Source organism: Pongo abelii, chromosome 8 (assembly GCF_028885655.2).
Source record: "Pongo abelii isolate AG06213 chromosome 8, NHGRI_mPonAbe1-v2.0_pri, whole genome shotgun sequence".
In the NCBI taxonomy this organism is placed as follows: domain Eukaryota; kingdom Metazoa; phylum Chordata; class Mammalia; order Primates; family Hominidae; genus Pongo; species Pongo abelii.
Window position 1 is genome coordinate 30,974,222 of NC_071993.2, and position 14,972 is coordinate 30,989,193.

The 14,972-nt window shown below is 47.8% G+C and overlaps 1 pseudogene across 1 annotated transcript; it reads right to left on the minus strand.

Annotated features, from left to right (window-relative positions):
• Window positions 1–4,625: 4,625 nt before the first annotated feature.
• LOC100453601 (golgin subfamily A member 2-like) lies at window positions 4,626–14,972 on the minus strand (annotated as a pseudogene). The gene is made up of 17 exons (XR_008510858.2): window positions 14,925–14,972; window positions 14,391–14,475; window positions 10,206–10,369; window positions 9,995–10,075; window positions 9,714–9,801; window positions 9,145–9,328; window positions 8,761–8,902; window positions 8,413–8,493; window positions 7,148–7,370; window positions 6,986–7,063; window positions 6,463–6,554; window positions 6,124–6,231; window positions 5,984–6,082; window positions 5,783–5,885; window positions 5,626–5,701; window positions 5,311–5,495; window positions 4,626–5,229 (listed from the first exon to the last, which is right to left on the minus strand). The product of XR_008510858.2 is annotated as a golgin subfamily A member 2-like (transcript).

Genomic DNA, 14,972 nt, shown 5'->3' on the forward strand with positions numbered 1-14,972 from the left:
GAAGACGCCTGGGGTGGATGGAAGTCAGTGCCCTTGGATGCTGGTACCTGCCTTCCCAGTCACTACTAGATCAGGCTTCTGAGCCTGTTGGCTGTCAGGGTGGGACTCTGCCCCATAGGTGTCATGGTAATCCCTGTGGAATCCCCCAGGTGTCACCAGGCAGCATACAGGTAACAGGCCTGGAAGGTCCCAACAGCCCAGCTGGACATACTCAGACACTCTGGGGGTTTTGTTCAGTGGCACAAACTCCAGGACCCAGTGAGGGAAACAGCAACACTCCAGGCCAAGCAGTATGGCTAAATCCATTTATTCCAAAATAAAAAGCAAAATAAACAGGAGTCACATCACCAGGGAGCCACGACCCCATCCCCACCTCCTTCTTCTGTCCTATGCTATCAATAAATAAGTTTCTCAGCCACAAATAATTATTAGAACTTCCTCCCTGTATACCAGCTCCAACCTCTGCTAGGTACAATACAGGGGGGCGGCCCTACCCCCCAGAATATACAAAATGTTACACAGATACAATATGTACACTGGGGAAGGGGGGCCACCCCAGCAGCCTATGCCCTCACCTAGTCTACAGTTAGACCCACTGACCTGCCTCAGCTGTGCCTCTGAATAGGAAGATGGGAGCCCCCCAGAGGGAAAAGTTGCTTCAGTGTGAATAAGAAGGCCATTAGGCCTCCTCCAAACAAACCAACTCCACCAGCCTCTGGCTCGTAAATAACAAACATCATCATCCAGAAATTTAAGGACTCAGCCCTGGTCAAGGTGGCAAAGGATCTGTTTGTCTGCCCCCATTAAACAGGGGTCTTGTCTTGCTACCCTAATGGTAAAGGGGTGACTGGGAAGGGGTGTTAGGGACATGGTGGGGGTGGAGACTCCAGCCCCACTTCTCCAGGCTTTGCTGACAGGGGCCTGCTTTTATTGATTTTTATTTTTATCCCACGACTTGTTTTTTAATCCCTTAACTTCTTTTTCATAACTTTTTTTATAACTTTTCGCAAAACTTTTTTCTACTTTTTTTCCACAATTTTTTTGCCACAACTTTTCCACAACATTTTTTATCCCATAACTTTTTCATCCCATAAGTTTTTAAATCCTGTAACTGTTTTTTAGTTTGTGTTCTTTTAATAAACACACTTGCATAGTTATATTACAATTTTGTAAAAATAAAAACAGATTATCTCATGCCAAGCCTGCCCAGCATTTGCAGTCTCAATTCCTTTAACACTATAGTTTTCAAGACATACAAAATAAAATTTTAAGGCAAAACCAGCACTTTGCAATAATTTAATAATTTATTATATTACAGTAGCATCACAGCAGCAGTCAATAATACCAATTAAGGCAAACGTCTTTCAGTATTTCCATTATACATTCTGTTTACAAGAATTCGTAAGTTGGTAAAAGTCATTCTAAGAAAACTTGGCAAATAAAGCTTTGGACTGGAATTGGCATTTCTTTCTCTACTCCTCCTCCCCCACCTGTTTGTTTCTTTTAAACCCAGTATTCATATTTTAAAATGTTTTAATTTCAAAACATTAAGATAGCAGTTACATTTTTTAATAGTTATATTATTTTAAAATGACTCTTTAAGGTAAAGTTTTAGAGAAACTATATTATGGATAGGGCTGATTTACATTTTCAAATTTTCTAAAAATCAGCTTTGGTTTTAGAACTGATTTTTTTTCATTTCTGGAAAACCTATCAGGTTTAATCATACACTTTAAAAATGATTATCACATATTGCAATCTTTAAATAGGTATTTTGATTCTTTACTTCCCACAGAAATTCAGTTTTTTTCAATTGAACTCACATTTTAAAATTCTATGTTTCTGATGAACTCTAACCTTCTAATGTTGCCATCTAAGGAAATTGAAATCTGCCTTATACTGAATGAGGAAAAGAATACTTGGCTGAATGAGGTATTGCAAAAGACTGCATGCACTTTGAAGAAAGACCTGTTATTGTCATACGATTTTCATTCTCTTTAGCTTTTTCTTAAATATACAACAAAATACCTACACAGAGTGGTATTTCTGTTAATATATTAAATTTATTTTCCACACTGACATCCAGCTTAAATATGCCAGTATGTGATTTAATCCATAGGTACCTGGTGAACAAATTATTGTCAGATTGGTTACAGATGCCAAATGGTATCTGAGGGTCATTCCCAGTCATTTATATTTATCAGGGTAGAAGTGAAGTGATTTGAACTATAAAAATACCTTTGAAATAATTTATCAATGTATTAGATAAACCTAGTTTCAGAATTATAAAGAAAAAATGTTAGACCAAATAATGTGTAATTAACAGTGGTACGATTTCCAGCCCGAGGGTTTAAAATGGACTTAAATTAACTGTCTTTAAACTGAACTCAAAGAATGCAAAAGTGGCAAGTTCAGAAAACAAAAGGCAAGAACAGGACTTTAAGTCCATTTTAAACCCTTGGGCTAGTAATCACACCACTGTTAATTGGCCACATTATTTGGTCTAACATTTTTTCTTTATAATTCTGAAACTGGCTTTATCTAATACATTGATACATTCACATAATTTGGAAGAGTCAGTTGAAGTCAAAAGGACCCAATATTTGCACTCTTTCAGTGAATGCAGGCAAATCTGTAATTCCATCTATAAAATCATATTATTGCTCTCCTATTAATGTCATATTTATAAAAGTATCATGAGGATGCCAAATGCTAAAAATGGAGATGGTCTAGTAACTAGAAATCCCCACCCCAGGGAGCACACATACATATCTCCCTATATCCTAATAATGTGACGTATTTTGGAACACAGACATTAGAACTTCATAAGTTTAACTGTTGATTCTTTCCCAAGCATCATAAAGTCACACATTTAGACAATGTATGACTGAAATAATTCATTCATAATGCATAGGCACATTAACATAAATATTGCACAAAATATGCCTCTAACTGAAAATGAGAAGTATGAAAACATATTTCACTCTTCATAAAGAACTTTGAGAGGAAATATAACTCTGTGTTTGTATAGATGCTTTTCTTGATAATACTTAAACATTCACAAACAGTAGATTGCACTGCAGTTTGTAAACATTTTAAGTTGCATAAACTTCTCCTTGATTTTCAAATACAGTATAATACTGTCTACTAAAACTCTTTTTTGTTTCAACCAAGTACTCTCAAATATATTAGTTTATAATGTTTGTTATTATTTTTTAAAGTGTTTTCCATTCAAGTAAAAGAAGTAAATTCCTATGTCAGAGTAACCAATGTGGTTGAAGAACAGGTATTAGCCAGAGATGGTAAAATCAATCTTCTAGCCTCAAAGAAGCTCCATGAACAGAGAAGAATACCAGGTGTCACACAGCTTTCCTTCACACTAATTCATACTTGACTAGAGCCTGTATGCCTTTCTGGGACATTTAAACTCTTTTTTTTTTTTAAGTGTTTATTGATCATTCTTGGGTGTTTCTCAGAGAGGGGGATATGGCAGGGTCATAGGATAATAGTGGAGAGAAGGTCAGCAGATAAACACATGAGCAAAGGTCTCTGGTTTTCCTAGGCAGAAGTCCCTGTGGCCTTCTGCAGTGTTTGTGACCCTGGGTACTTGAGATTAGGGAGTGGTGAGGACTCTCAAGGAGCATGCTGCCTTCAAGCATCTGTTTAACAAAGCACATCTTGCACCGCCCTTAATCCATTTAACCCTGACTTGACACAGCACATGTTTCAGAGAGCACGGGGCTGGGGGCAAGGCCATAGATCAACAGCATCCCGAGGCAGAAGAATTTCTCCTAGTACAGAACAAAATGGAGTCTCGTATGCCTACTTCTTTCTACACAGACACAGTAACAATCTGATCTCTCTTTCTTTTCCCCACATTTCCCCTTTTTCTTTTCAACAAAACCGCCATCATCATCATGGCCCGTTTTCGATGGTCGCTGTCTCTTTGGAGCTGTTGGGTACACCTCCCAGACGGGGCGGCCGGGCGGAGGCGCTCCTCACATCCCAGACATTAAAACTCTTAAAGGATTTCTTATGATCTTTACTAAATACCTTAAGAAGAATGCCAACAAGTGCCCTTTTGTGTACTGGGACATGTAGTCACGTGATTAAAACAGGGAACATGAACTCTAACTTTAAAATGTATTATAGATATAAATGCTCTAAGCTAGAAAAGGTTTTCCACATCCTCAGTCAACGATGGGAGGCTTTCATGTCTCAGAAATAATCCCTTTTTAGGTAATCAAAAAAGGGTACAAGGCCACAACTCATGATGCAATATCTTCATGAGCCCAGAGCACATACAAATCCTAAGGGAACTACCATAGTACAGTGCTCATTCTTGGCACAGGAACAAATGAAACATACTCTATTCTGCACACACCTGCCACAGCAGGCCATTTTCCTCTTCTGTGAGATTTAAAAAGCTCCCCAAAATGTTATTACTCCCATCCCCAATACATGGAAAATAAGGGCAGGGCTGTTTCCAGTCTTGGCCTTCAAACAACTCTAAATGTCAGTACTCATAATGGCATATTACAAAGTAATAAACAGTGTGCACTTGAGGGCAAACCACATATTGAGCTAATGAGCTCACCGTGATTAGAATTGGATCAAACATAATAGCAGAACATAAGCAAATTTTATCTGAATTCTGTAATGAATATACATGCTGCAAGAACATTAAAAAAGCATGGCGGCCTACTCCAAACCAGAAAGAATAGTTTTGTGCAAATAGTGAGTCTTTGTGTGTTTGAATTCCCACCACGTAAGGGCGAACTCAATATGCATTCTAATGACCTACAATTATGAAATTAAAAAAGAAAAATGCTAAGGGATGCCAGAGTGAACATCAGGGAAAGACCCATTCTCCTTTAACTTTTTACAAATAAATGTAAACTATAAATTAGAAACACAAATAATCATAAGTGACTCTAACATTCAAATGAAGTAAATGAATTGTGTAGGAGATTAACCCCATAACTTTTTTTTCTTCTTTTTTAATTTCTTGACCAGCTCTTAGATGACGGTGGTGTTTAGCTCCCTGTTCTTGGCAGCCTGGTAAAAGAATGGCATGCAGGGGCTGCTGCGCAAGCCTGGGTACTCCTGGGGGTCCCGCATCTCAGGAAGCAGCTGCATGAGCTGCTGTGCAGTGGGGCTGTCATGGGGACAACCCTCCCTGGCCTCTCCTGGGGCAGGCTCCAGGCTGTCGGCTCACCTCACAAAAATCTTTGGGGGGGGGGTGGATCTGAGCACAGTGCAAGCCTCCCCTGCTCCTGCCTACCCACCCCACCTGAGGGCTCTACTCACCACCCTGCTTGTCAGCAGCCCCAAGCTTCTGAGGGGCTGGGGCCCCTGGAGCAGGATCATCAGCAGGGTTCTGGGCAGCGGCCAGGAATTTGCCATGCCCCTCGTTGTGATCGCCTGCAAGCTGCAACACCAGCTCCTGCAGCTCCAGCAGTTTCACCTGAAGGGAGGGGTGCTCAGCTGCCACGCTGGTGCCAGTGCCCCTGCCCATGCTCACGCCCACCCCCACCCCTGCAGAGATGCTGCACACCCCTACCTTCATCTCTTTGTACTGATGATGTCCTCTGATGTCCTCTGATGTCCTCTGATGATGCCAGCCTGATGATGTCCTCCTCCTCCTGGTGCCGCGTCTTTGGCGCTGCCTTCTGGCTCTAATATGTTGTGATGTACTTTCCTGTGGGAGGACAGGCCTCAGATGCCGGAGCCCCTCCGATGGCCCTGCAGCTCCCCCTGCCTTCCCTGGCCTCTCACTCACTGATGGTGTCTGTCTGTCCTGAGAGGTGGATGGGTAGAAGCTCCAGTTTCTCCACCCGCTCCTTCAGGTCCACCTTCTCCTTCAGGAGGTCCATAAAGCCGCTCTGGACCCAAAATAATGGAGTCACATCTTGACAGCGACCTGCCCTGCCCTGCCCTGCTCTGCCCCCAACCTTCTTGGCGCATGCCAGGACTCACTCACCTGCAACTTCTCCATGGCCCCCTGCAGGGCCTGATGGGTCTACCCACACACAGACTCATCCCCAGTCCCTGGGGCTGGTTCCACTGCCTCTGGCTCCTTCTGGGCCAAGGTCACCCGGGTGAGTCAGGTGCTGGCACCACATAGCCATGCCTGCACCTGGGCACTGGCTCCTTCAGCTCCTTCAGCTGCCCACATAGCCATGCCTGCTCCTCCTGGGCACTGGCTCCAGTGGAGTTGAAAAATGCCACCTGAAGGCAAGAGGTGAGTATTCTTATAGAGGCATATACAGAACAAATGGGGCAGGGAGGTAGAGCGCAGCCCCTTCCCTTGGGGCCTCAGAGAGTGCACCTGTTGGTGAAATGCACAGGTGAAATGATGTCCGACCACTGGCTCCCAGAAGGGGTGAGGGTCCACAGAAATCAGAAGGCGGGGACCACAGAGGAAGGTGGCAAAGCAGGGGCAGGGGGAGTCAGGCTCACCATTACCTCCCTGCTTTCCAGGTCCTCTGGGATGCTCAGCATGGGCCAAGGCACCTCCTCTTCCTCGTTGTCCAGATGTTCTCCTCCATCTCCTGTGAGGGGTGGCCAGAGGGGTCCTCAGACCACCCAACAAGGAAGGTACTACAGGCCCACCTCTGCCTTCACCCTCACTGTGTAATCCTGAGCCAGCCCCTCCCCAGAGGGGAATGAGCTGCTGTTCTTTATTTTTACTTTTGAGAACCAAGGTCTTGCTATATTGCCCAGGCACAGTCCCACTACCAGTTGGTGCAGGAGTTCCGACCTGCTCCCTTTCTGACCTGGGCCAGTTCACCCATCCTTAGGCAACCTGGTGGCCCCCCAGCCCCAGGAGGTCACCATACTGATGTCAAACTTAGTGCAGACACCTGGTCAGCATATTGACCAGCTGTTCAAAAGGTCTCTTCCAACTCCTCAATCCTATGCTGCTAACAGTCCCCCTTTCCTTCTGGGGCTCTCTCCTCCTCCTCTGAGAGATCTCCTGTACCTTGCCTAGGGAGTGCCATGAGGCTCAACTGGGCCTGTAGCTGCTGGTTCTGCTGGCTGGTACCTTCCAGGCGCTCCTAAGGGGCCAGGAAAGAGAGTGAGAAGGCACAGAGGTTGCCAGGTCATCCCCCTCAAGGCTCCGTCCTCAGCAATTCCCTCCCCTGGGTCTCCTGCAAATTTTAGTGGGCCACCTCAGCCACTGCTTTGCCCTGAGCTTCCTGCTGCTGCAGCTGGTCCATGAGCTGGGTGTGCAGCAGTAACTGCCTGTGCTGCGCCTCCTTCTCAGAGGTCAGCCGCTGATAGGGAGCCACTTACTGCTGCAGGTGACCCAGGGACTGCTCTCCCTGCTGCTGCAGACTCTAAGCCTCTTGGCTCTTCAGCTCCACCTGCAGGAAGACCCTGGGCTTGAGGGCATGTGGTGGCTGGCTTCCAGATTCTGGGCCCATTAATAGGGTATTGAGGGCACTGTGGGGCTCTGTTGCCCGCCCAGGCCCCTGGCCCCTTGCTCCAGGCCTAAGTGACTGCCTCCCTTTCCTAGAACCCCATGCCTCCTTCCCCAGCCTCAATTCTTACACCCTTTTTCCCACCATTTAAACTGTAGGCCACAGGCTGGTGGAAAAGCAGAGGGAGCCAACCACCATCTGCTAAGTGTGCTATATGACTAATACTTTCCATGTATTATCTCTTTTAATCCTCAGCACCTCTGCAAGGAAAATGCTAACTTCCTTTTGAAGTTAAAGGAACAGAGACTTAGAGATGCAAAGTGGTTGAATGGTGACCAGTGGAACTGAGGCTGGAATCTAGTTTGAATCTAAGGAGCCTATTTTGTTTTTATTTTGTTTTGTTTCGTTTTGAGACAGAGTGTCACTCTGTGGCCCAGACTAGAGTGCAGTGGTGCAATGTCAGCTCACTGCAACCTCCACCTCCTGGGCTCAAGCGATTCTCATACCTTAACCTCCTGAGTAGCTGGGATTACAGGCATGCGCCACCATGCCCAGCTAATGTGTGTGTGTGTGTGTGTGTGTGTGTGTGTGTGAGATATTAGTAGAGATGAGGTTTTGCCATGTTGTCCAGACTGGTCTCAAACTCTAGACCCCAAGTGATTCTCCTGCCTCAGCCTCCTAAAGTGCTGGGATTATAGGTGTGAGCCACCATGCCTGGCATAAGGAGCTTCTTATACCACGACTCTTCCCTTGTGATTGGGGGGCTCCATGCCTCTAGCTGGGATGATGATGTCCACACCTGGGAGGAGCCCAGGGCTACCCACCTCTAAAAGTCAGAGGGCAGGAAGCAAGAAACAGTCACAGGACTGCCCTGGAGGGAGCTGGGGTCACCTGCCCCCAGGCTGGAGCTGCTTTTGACCTCAAACCTCCCCTCCCCAGAGACTGGTGCTCACCTCCCAGCCCTTCTTAGATGGGCAGAGGTTACGGTCTCCTTCAGCTTGCCCAGCTTCTCCTGCAGCTCCTTTACTTGCTGCTCCAACTGCAGTGCACTCTTATTCTCATTGTTCTGGACAGAGAGAAGCAATCAGTGGCCACCCACTGCAGCTGGAGACCCCAGAACTTGGTGTCTGCCTCCCATGGCACCAGGAAGGGTGGAGGCAGGTTAGAAAAATCATCCCCTCTCTCCCACAGCCATCAGAGCAGGGCTCTGGCTCACAGGTGCCTTTAGAAGTACCATTTCACGTGAGGGCTACACTGCCCCATTTTACAGGTGGGGAATCAAAGGCCTGGAGGGCAAGGGAGGAGGGCAAGCTCACCAGGCAGGGCAACGCACCAGCTCCTCTAAGCAGCTCTGTGGCCCAGCCAGCTGCTAGTCCAGCTCCCGGTTCTGAGAGAGCGCGCGGTTGATGGTGGTGCGGTTCCGCGGGGTCTGCATGCGCATCTCTGCCTGCTCCTCCCAGAGCTTGGCTTTCCGCCCCAGCTCCAGCAGCTTGTCCTCCCGCTCCGCAGCATCTCCTCCCACTCCCGCAGCCTCTCCTCCCGCTCCCGCAGCCTCTCCTCCCGCTCCCGCAGCCTCTCCTCCCGCTCCCGCAGCCTCTCCTCCCGCTCCCGCAGCCTCACCTCCCGCTCCCGCAGACTCTCCTCCCGCTCTCCCAGCCTCTCCTGCTCCTGCAGCTTCTCCTCCAGCTCCTGCAGCCTCTCCTGCTCCCGCAGAGTCTCCTGTTCCAGCAGCCTCTCCTCCTGCTCCCAGTTCAAGTGACTCAAGCCTTGATTGTTTTGCACCTGAGCTTGGAGCTGTCCTGCCAGACTCTCCAGCTCCTTCCTCAGGTGCTCGGCCTCAGCTTGTAGCTGCTGTTCCACCTCAGAGGGCCCTGCTGGGGGCTCTGGGGGCAGGGGTTCAGCTGAGAAAGGAAGCAGACAACAAGGGCCTCTGGGTTAACAAAACAAAACAACAAATAAAAGCCCTTCTCTTGGTGCACAGCTCCTCTCAGGCTCCCCAAACTTGGCCTCACTGCTAACGATTCCTCACTCTTGGATGGTAGCCAATCCTCCAAGCCACTTTCAGATAGAGAGCACTGTGGGTGGCTGACAATGAGCACTTCTCCCTCTTTGTTGATGGGGACACTGAGGTTCATGGAGGTTACAAGACTTGCCGTCTCCTGGCACAGACCTCTTTCCCTCTGCCTCAAAGCCCTTCCATCTACCCACCTCCCTGGGGCATTCTAAGCCACCCTCTCAGCCCTCTGATGCCAGTCTTGCTCCCAGGCCATGCAAGCCCCATCTTACCCATCTAGTTTTTGAGTTCAGCCAAGATCCTCTCCATCTCCTGTACCCGATGCATGTCATGCTTCTTCTCCTCCTTCAATGTGCAAACCTGCCCAAAGCACGGGGGAAAGGGCCCTGGAGAGAGGGGCTGGTGGCTGGACAGGCTACCATCTCCCTCTCTGCCTCCACCTCCACAAAGCCCAGACCCATGACCACCTCTGGCTGTACTATTCCCATTTTACAGATGCCTAGAAAGATCCAGTGACCTATCTAAGGTGGAGGGCTTAAGGGTCAGGTCTCACCTCCTCTGACATTTTCCACACCCTCTGCTGCCACGAGGCCCTCTCTCCTTTTAGATGTTGAGCATATTCATCTCTCTCTAGCTGGTCTTAAGTGATTCCATCATCTGCAAGAATGGGCAGAGAAGTTAGGAAGGGCTGTCACTGGTCCTCACCTGCTCCTGGCCACCTGGGGTCATCTTCCTTCCACATCCCTCCCTCTACAAAGCCTCACCTGTGTCACGTGTGCTTCCAGCTGTGCCCGAGCCTTTATGGACTGCTGTAACTGCTGCTCGAGGACTGCTTCACAGCTGCTGGAGGACTGGATGGTGAAGAGTGAGAAGTTTCGATCTGGGGAGCCCGGGCCATTCCACACAGTGCCCCTTAAAAGGGCTAGGGCTAGGCTCAATATACAACTCGGTCAGTAAAGGTCAAGGCATTTCTAAGCCCGTGGTCTGGTTTTTAAAAGAACTCAGTAAGGTTGGAAGGGACAAGGAAAAAGATTAAATTTACAGCTGGCTAACCGAGGTCCAGAGAGATCAGATAATATTGCTGTTGTTATTACTCTTATTACTGCCACTATTTGAACCTTTATTGAGTGCTTCACCAGTTACCATGCTAACGATCCCATTGAATCCTCATAACCACCATATGAGACAGTTACTATGATTACCTCTATTACTAGTATTAGAGTTACTATTAGAGTATTAGAGTTTCTATTATTAGTATTAGAGGTTAAGTGCTTGCCTAAGATCACTTAGACAGAGCTGGGATTTGAATACCCAGGTATATCCTATTCTCTAAGCTCATTTTTCTTGCTGGGGGTGGGGGCACAGATAGGAAGGGGGAAATTAATCTTTTATTCACTTTTTGAAAGGATGATACATTCACATAGTCCAAAACTCAGAAGGTACAGACGGGAAGTATCTCCCAGCCACCCTGTTGCTCTCTGCTGAATTTTTTACAAATCCTTGCAGACATGTTTTATGTATATTATCATAGTACGTACACACACACACACACACACACACACACACGTTCCCCCTCTCTACACAAATGGTAACATACTAAAGGTACTCTTCTGTACCTTCACAGTACCAGTACTCAATCCCCCACCTAGCACTTGGTCGAGGCCACAGCCAGGTAACGGCAGGGTGGGCATTTGGGCTCCAAGCTCTGCATCCAGTGCTCACTCCCCACAGTGCCCCCCAACTAACCCACAGCAGCTGACTCAGCCCCAGGCTGCCTCTAACAACCACACACAAAAGCAGCAAGAAATGGCCATGCTGCCTTCTGGGCAGGACAGTCCACCCTGCAGCAAAGAGGGCAGTAACAGAAGAGCCATGCTGCACGCTCCATGCTCTGCGGTCCCTCCAGGTGAGGCCTGGGCACCCCAGCTCCCCATTTACCCTTGGTACCAGAGGCTCCCAGACCCTTTCTTCAGGGCCCCAAAGGGAAACTGAAGCCCAGGATTGGCAGCGTGGTATCAGGGGACCCCACTGGACTCTTAGCAATGACTCGGTGTTTTCATTGAGTTGACTGATTGTTGTGGAGCTCGAGCCCAGGGCTACTGCTAGTTCTTGGTACTGGCTCTGAGGCACATGCAGAGAGGAGGAATTGGAGGAGGATTGTGGGGAGAGGTAGAGAGAATAATCATTAGGGCTGGGGTGTGTATGAGCTGTCTCAGCTGGCAGAGGGGCACCCAGCCCCCACGTGGGAGGAGGTTGGGGGGCTGGCCTACATGGTCACTGCACCTTGGCCCAGGGCCTCTTACCTGTGGATCCTTCAGGGTAGCAGATGATGCACGGGTAATAAAGATAAGAAATTCAAATAAACAAAACTTACATGGGAGAAAGTTATGGCTATAGAGAAAGTATAAAAACTGCAAGGGGCTGGGCACAGTGGCTCATGCATGTAATCCCAGCACTTTGGGAGGCTGAGGCAGGTGAATCACTTGAGGCCAGGAGTTTGAGACCAGCCTGGGCAACATGGCGAAACCCCGTCTCCACTAAAAATACAAAAAAAAAATTGCAAGGCATGATGGTGCATGTCTGTAATCTGAGCTACTGGAAGGCTGAGGCACGAGCATCACTTGAACCTGGGAGGCAGAGGCTGCAGGGAGTCAAAATCGCAACACTGCACTCCAGGAGAGAGAGCGAGACTCTATCTCAAAAACAAAAACAAAATAGCAAGAAGGAAATATGGAGATCTGGGCCTTTGTTTCCAGAACAGAGAGACCTGGGCTGGGCACAGCTGCAGGATTCCCCTAGGCCTGTGCTCCCCACAGTATCATTCAATGTCTCTTCTGAGCCAGCAAGGTGAGTCACAGCACCTGGATAGACCTGACCAACTGGGGGTAACAGGTGTGATGACTGAACAACTCTCTAACAGCAGCCAAAGGAGCTCTGTCAGTGCCCCTCCCCATGCCCATCTCCAGCATGATCTGCCTCCATTCATGCCTTGCTGCTTTGGCTTGGCGGAAGTCTCCCAGGCAAGTTAGACATGGAGGAAATGCCAAATCACAGCCAGAGGAGGTCGTCTCCAAGCTCATGTGTCCCTATGCCCTGCCTCCCACCAGGCTCTTTGTGCTCCTGAAAGGTGCTCTATGAGTTCATAATGATGGCCATGACCTCACTGCTCCCCCTGCCTCCCCCAGTCCCCATATGGATGAATGTTACCCACCTTTAATCTTCCAGCCAACCTCAAATGTCACCTCCTCCACCCTCGAGTCCTTTCAGAACCAACCTCCCACTAGGCTGAGCATTTGGAATGTTCCAAACTTCTTTCTTGCCTCCTTCAGAGGAGTCTGCTTCCTTCAGTCTGCACCCTAGCTTGTTCAGCTATTCCCTCCACTGTTTATTTAGCAAAGTGCCTTTGTTGTCAAAAGCCCAATAAATATGCTAAGTGTCCATTTGATTTTCAAGAGATGAGGGTCTTAGTCACTCATCTGTTTGGTTAACCTCACATCATTTACAGTTAGTTCCTCTGAAAAAATAGCTTCAACCCTTCCAGCTTTAATGTGAACTCATTTTATCTTAACCCTATGTTCCCTACTCTTAAACCAAAGTGAATTAATCCAAAATAAGCTCAAACTTTTATGGGGTCTATAGACCTTTGCCTTTAGGGCAAAACCTAAAGGTCGTTTTTTATTTTTGTTTATTTTTATTTTTATTTTTTTCATCTCTCTTAGTCTAAGAGTTCCACACTGGGCATTCAAAAGCCCAAGTCCCAGGCCAAGCACGATGGCTCATGCCTGTAATCCCAGCACCTTGGGAGGTGGGGGCAGGTGGCTCACTTGAAGTCAAGAGTTCAAGACCAACCTGGCCAACATGGAGAAATCCTGTCTCTACTAAAAATAGAAAGATTAGTCGGGCATGGTGGCAGATGCCTGTAATCCCAGCTACTCAGGAGGCTAAGGCAAGAGAATCACTTGAATCCGGGAGGCAGAGATTGAAGTAAGCTGAGATCACACCACGGCACTCCAGTCTGGGTGACAGAGTGAGACCCTGTCTCAACAACGACAACAACAAAAAGCCCCAGATCCCACATGCCTGCTCTGTACATTATTCCCAAATTACTTTTAAACTTTAAGGTATGTCTCACTTCTCCAAGATGATAAAACATGCAGGGAAGAAAAAAACTCAATTAATCAAGCAGGTGAAGAAGCAGACATAAACAGGCTGAAGGTTAATGGCAGCAACATAAAATAAGCCAAAGTATCCCCCAAACCAGAGAAGCCTCAGGGGCATGCACAGCTGGAGAGGGCAAGCCAGAGAGGGGTCTCAGCACTGCTTCACCTTCCATTTGTCCAATGGGAGAGCACTACCCCATTGGAATGGTTAAGGCTGGACACCAGCACCTTCAGAATGTCCTGAATCTACAGGAGGCAAAAAGAGAAAAACAAGGGCAGGGGGAGAGACAGAAGTGGCTTAGAGAGAAGCAAGAAAGTCAGGGAAGGAGGAAAATGTGGATTCAGGGAAACAAAATGCTGAGGAACAGCAGAGATGAAAACCATGGCCTGTGCCATTCTTCCAAATGGCCACCTGCTGCCTTGCCAGGGGCAGGAACAAATAGAAGAGTCTCCTGAGCAATGCAGTCACAGAGTGGAGTCCCCTGACCAATGCAGCTCTTAATCTGCTCATTGGACCCCTCTCCTCAGGCCCAGGATATGGGCAATGAATCTAGTAGAGCTCCAGACCACCATCTCCATTTAAAAAAAACAGACTTCTGAGTAAGGGTTCATTGGAACAAAGGGGACTTCAGCTAAAAAACAAGTTTTAAAGACACTGATCTTATCCAGTATCATCTTACAGAGGAGAAAACTGAGGCCCAGGGGAAGAAGTGATTTTTCTGTGGTCACCCAGCAATCTGGTGGCAAGTCAGATCTTCTCTTAATTCTAGTGCCTGGGGCCCTCCTCACCACATCCTGGGGCCCTTTCAGTGACTCCTAAAGGGACAGCCTGATGACAAGTGGCTGTTCTCATTGGCCTGACTTCCCGTTGAGACTGGGGATGAGGAAAATCAGACAACGACAACCATTTCCTGGCTGTCCTGGGTGTTTACAGCAGGCCATGTACTAGGGATTAACATAAAAACAACAGCAATTACAAATCTCATTTAAAGTTCACAAATGGAAGGCAAGAAATGCCACTTCTATTTTACAGATATGAGAAGAGAGGCTCAAAGAGCAGCAGGTGAGGGCTGAGTATGGACCAGGGAGCCCCAGAAGTCACCCACCCAAAATCATCCAGGGGTGACTGGCGAGGGCAGGGGCTGGGCTGCTTACTGAAGGGGCAGGGATGACTGACAAGACTTTGGTTGAGGGACCCTAGAGGTGCTGGGGCTGGGGGCCCCAGCCTGGTGTGCCTTTGGAGTGGTATGGACTCTGGTAACGGTCTTGTCATTGGAGGGGATTTGTAGCTGGGTTGGGGGGCCATGTCCTGGTTTATTTTACCTTTTTCTTGGCCACAGCCAATTTACTCTGTCGAGTTTCTTCCAACAT